General features: G+C 32.8%; 1 long non-coding RNA gene across 1 annotated transcript in view; it reads left to right on the forward strand.

Moving 5' to 3' along the window:
• LOC136839631 (uncharacterized) overlaps positions 1–5,000 on the forward strand; it is a 185,376-nt gene that overhangs the window by 170,998 nt on the left and 9,378 nt on the right. Inside the window, exon 6 of the long non-coding RNA XR_010853420.1 lies at positions 3,323–3,423. This is a non-coding gene — a long non-coding RNA (uncharacterized lncRNA). The remainder of the gene's footprint in view (positions 1–3,322; positions 3,424–5,000) is intronic.

Raw genomic sequence — 5,000 nt, forward strand, 5'->3', positions numbered from 1 at the left:
TAATTAAACTATCTGTCCGATCTCAGTTACTGCAAGAACTGATAAATTCTTATTTCGGCGAATTCTCCGTCCCTCTAAGATTTTCAGCCGGACTTCTAATGGTTCTTTCTGATGGAGAAGAAATGATCGTTCAACATTTTCTTTGGTTGAATACTAAATGGAACCATAATTTCCAGTAACTTCGAGAAATCAACCCATCAGTATTTCTCATCCAAAGATGATATACAGTAAATCAACGGAATAAAGTGTAAAAAAACATTCATCTGAATTTGCATGGATAAATACGAAGTGGATATGGCATGTTTTCCCTCCTTTTAGTAATTATATTTGATAAAACAAACCTCAGGAAGATAGTCAAGGTCTTTTCTGAAATAAAATAAAAAGACGTTAATAAATCCTCCTGGTTCTTTTAAATAATTTAACCTTTGACGTGTTTATTGTCTGAATGCAGCTTAGCAGGTAATTGTACATTATAGTACATAGAACAAGTGTTTTTTGAACAAGAGACAACATTATTTTCTTAACATTATAAATTCTGAAGAAACAGTTAAATCCAGATTCAAAGATGACTAAGCCATATTTACAAGAAATATACAAGAAAATAATCCTTGGGAGAATCATAGACCAAAATCGTTTCATTTGCTGTGAATCTATCGAGTCAAACAAAGTCATACAAAAGTCACCAATGATGCGTAAACACGCGTAATGGAATGAATAACGGACAAGATGGAAAGCAAACAAAACTGAAGAGGAGTGGAAAAGAAATCGTAATTATTTGTTATTTCAACGAGACCAGGGAAGCTTTGTGGTGACTTAATCCCTTCGAGTTCATTATATGGCATATAATTAAGAATAATCCTTGTTTAACAGTTCAATACTCAGAGATGCTTTTGTTATATCTGTGAATGCGCTGGATCTCAGTTGCTAATGAAATGCTCGATTATTCGTGGATGAAGCAGGATATACATGCAATACTGGGATGTATATATATATATATATATATATATATATATATATATATATATATATATATATATATATATATATATATATATATATATATATATATATCTATAATCTGTATCTATATATATATATATATATATATATATATATATATATTAAATTTATATATTTGCATATACATACATATACACCGTATCGCATGCATATTAAATTTGCTTTTGCATTACGACATAGACCATAACGCAAAAGAAAATTTTATTCTCCGTACTTTATAGCAGTTCTTCTTCTTCTTCTTCTTCTTCTTCTTCTTCTTCTTCTTCTTCTTCTTCTTCTTCTTCTTCTTATTATTATTATTATTATTATTATTATTATTATTATTATTATTATTATTATTATATTTCAGAGGACGGCCAAAAGCTTCAGCTTCATTAACTAGATATTTTTTTTTTTTTTGCAATCTCACTTCGTACTTGTCATCTGTCTCCATTTCCAGCCTAATGTATTGAAGCAGTTATAAATAATAACTCCGTGTAGGACTGAATCCAGAAAAAAAGATATATTGCATAGGTCTGAGTAAGTGTCATGGAGAGAATTGTACCTGCTTCTATCTCAGGAATGGTTTGGCACCTTGGAATAAATGGAAGCCATCCATCGCGCTTAATTGCTCTCTTCGCAGGCTTCTGTTGAAACCAGGTGGCCTCTCCTTTTCGTCACTTTTTCTGAGGCCATTTATGGGAATCCTCTGTTAGTTACATGTGAAAAATAACAACGTTTTAAAAATAGTACAGTATTTCCTGTCGTCTTTGTTTATTGATTTAAATTTTCTTCAGCTTTGGAGCCATTTGTGGTTACTGGGTACATAGTTAAGCAATAAAAGTTATGGAAATTTTTGAAAAATATATTTCTCTTCGTCTGATCTTTTATCGACGTTATCAGTATTTTAGGAAAATTACTTGGCATTTAAGGCTAGTCTTTTAATACCAAGCAATTTTCCTAAAATACGAGTCATGCCAATAAAATATCAGATAATGAGAAGTTTTTTTTCAACATTTTGTATAGCTTAAACTTATTGCTTAATTATCTACCAGTGATCACAGACATCTCCAAAGTCGAAGAATGTTTAAATCAGCAAAAGATAAGACGACAGGAAATACTATTTCCAAAACGTAATAATTTTTCTCGTGTAACTAGCAAAGGATTTCCAATAAATGGCATAGGAACGGGTGACGAAATGCAGAGATCTGCTGGTTTCAGCAGAAGCCTGCGATGAGAGCAATTAAACGGGATGGATGCCTTCCATTTATTCCAAGGTACCAAACCATTCCTGAAATAGAAGCAGGTACGATTCTCTCCATGACACTTACTCAGACCTGTGCAGAATAACTTTTTTTTCTGGATTCAGTCCTACACGGAGTTATTATTTATAACTGCTTCAGTACATTAGGCTGGAAATGGGGACAGATGACAAATACAAAGTTAGAATGCAAAGTTTTTATCTTATTTATGAAACTGGAATTGTTGGCCATCCTCTGGAATAATAATAATAATAATAATAATAATAATAATATAATAATAATAATAATAATAATAATAATAATAATAATAATAATACGTTACTGTCTGCTGCGCGTTATATCTTGACTAATGCAACATCAGAATTTTATCTGATAAGTAATGAGTATTTTTCTTGCCCATGAAATATTTCCAGTTTACAGAAAATACTTCCTGGTATAATACAGTTAAGTTCAGTCAGTAGAACGGTGCGGTGTTCGTTACCGAAATAGTGTTTAGTATCATTACTGAATTTATCAGACACTCATAAGGTTGTCTAGTGGGATTTTCTTACGAGCGAAGGGTGTAATCAAGGACGAAAATGAAATCAATAGAGTTGGACAGCAGGGTGTGAGAGGGATCAAAGGGAACATACGAAACATTAAAACATGGATTCAGGAAACATTTTGTGTGCTGTGCATAAGCCTTTTTCCTTGCTTGCAACTATTTCCAAGAGGAGCACATTTCTCATGTAGGTGCCTCAAGGGTGCCTAAAACGTACCGGTATGAAAGATACCGTCTTCGATGTGGTCCATTTTCTGTTTTCTTTTTTCGGGGGCGGGGTGGGTGTGAGGTTGTAGTTTAGGATGGTATTATTTGTATTATGAATTCAGTTTGCAAGTTATAGTTTACTATGATGGTAGTTGCTCTTTTGTTGGAAGAGATAGATTTCATTAGTTTTCTATTCGTTTTTTGATGAAATATTGATCTTGTTAGCATTATGATATGTCAGTCATGAGAGGTTTCGCAAAGTACTCATTTGAACATAAATAATGTTTTGATTATTTTCCTTTACTTTTTACAGGATACAACAGTTCCATTCCACATTGTCTCTACCACAATACCCGACAGAATATCAGTAGAAATAAGGATGAAAGTAAGCGCAAGACAACACCAGGAGAAAAGGTGAGCAACGTAGTCATTGTCTTCTCTTTACACCGATTGTTCGATTGTTCTGTGCTTATCTAATATGATTTAATTTTTTGGTCATATTTCTTTCTTAAAGGAATATTTGTCTATGCTATTCAGAATGAAAGACTAGTTAAGTCAAGGACTGTGCTTCCACACAACCATTGTATAAGCCCCCAAAGATGGAATCTTTAATGAGTTGCAAAGTCTCTTCGACGACAGAATTAGTTACTCTAAAGCTCGCAGGGCTGTTGGAGGTCGAAAATCAATTTCCAAGTCCGTCGGCGTAATTCCAAGGGCAATATATCAAAATGTAACCGATCATTCTCACTTGCCCATAACTTTTCTCATTACTGTGATTAACGGCGATGGCTGGTTGAGGAGATTGCATGCGCTAATCTTTTTAATTTGCCATAATTCCTTTTTTAATCTTTAGGTGGGACTATTTCAGTAGTCTCCATTGAATATATATATATATATATATATATATATATATATATATATATATATATATATATATATATATATATATATATATATATATATATATATATATATATACAGTAGATGCAGTATGCCTCAGTCCACCGATAACTCATTAATATCAGATGTGCTACCCGAAGGTAACTTACGTCCCCATATTATTGTATATGATAAATATACCAACCCTTGTTGTTGCATAATTAAAGAAATATGAGTGTATTATAATTTCAATCGTCAAAGACCTTTCGATCATCTGTTAGTTGTAGTACACTACACTGTAAAAAAAATTGCATTCATATTCTTACGTACCTCTTATATCACTTAGCAGTCAAGCAAAGCACAAGAAATATTTACAAACATTTCATGGATTTTCTGGTATTCGCAAAAAAAAAAAAAAAGGGGGAAATAAAACCCTTAACTACTATCTGACGACGTTACTCCTATTATTGAAATAGCAAAATAATAATAATAAAAACTACTTTCCAGCAACTTGAAGATCACCATTATGCTTCTCTTTTAAAAGTTCCAAGTGGATTTTATTGAGAAATTGTCACAGAGAGCTGTAATATGAAAGGTACTTCCTGTCTTGGATATTTGTTCGCTGCAAACATATATCTCGCAGGAACGCCGGGCTTTGCTTGTACAAGACAGAGGTGGAGTAAATGTGTTATTGCTTATGTAAATATGTTATTCTTGGTTATTTGCGTTCAGAGTCGGCTGTCTTAAATATGCACATTCTATCTGGGAATACAATTTATATTACATTTGTATTTACATAAACATTATTCGTTTGCCTACGGAAATAAGACGATTGGTGTTACGCATATCATCTGCAGTTTTGAATAATCAAATTACGACTAGATTAAGGTTTATAAATGGCCTCAACACATATATTACGAAAAAGTTAAAGAGAGACGCAGTAATTTTCATGTCATGTTTGTTGTCACGTGAAAATAAACATCTATTAGTGTACTAAGGTGCTGAATTAGCAGATGCCCAGGCCACATACCTTCCACCTGCGAGATCACTGATTTATTGCACGAGTTCCTGTGTCGCAAGCACGTACACAAGTACACCAGTAAACATACACA

This window comes from Macrobrachium rosenbergii, chromosome 6, assembly GCF_040412425.1.
Source record: "Macrobrachium rosenbergii isolate ZJJX-2024 chromosome 6, ASM4041242v1, whole genome shotgun sequence".
In the NCBI taxonomy this organism is placed as follows: domain Eukaryota; kingdom Metazoa; phylum Arthropoda; class Malacostraca; order Decapoda; family Palaemonidae; genus Macrobrachium; species Macrobrachium rosenbergii.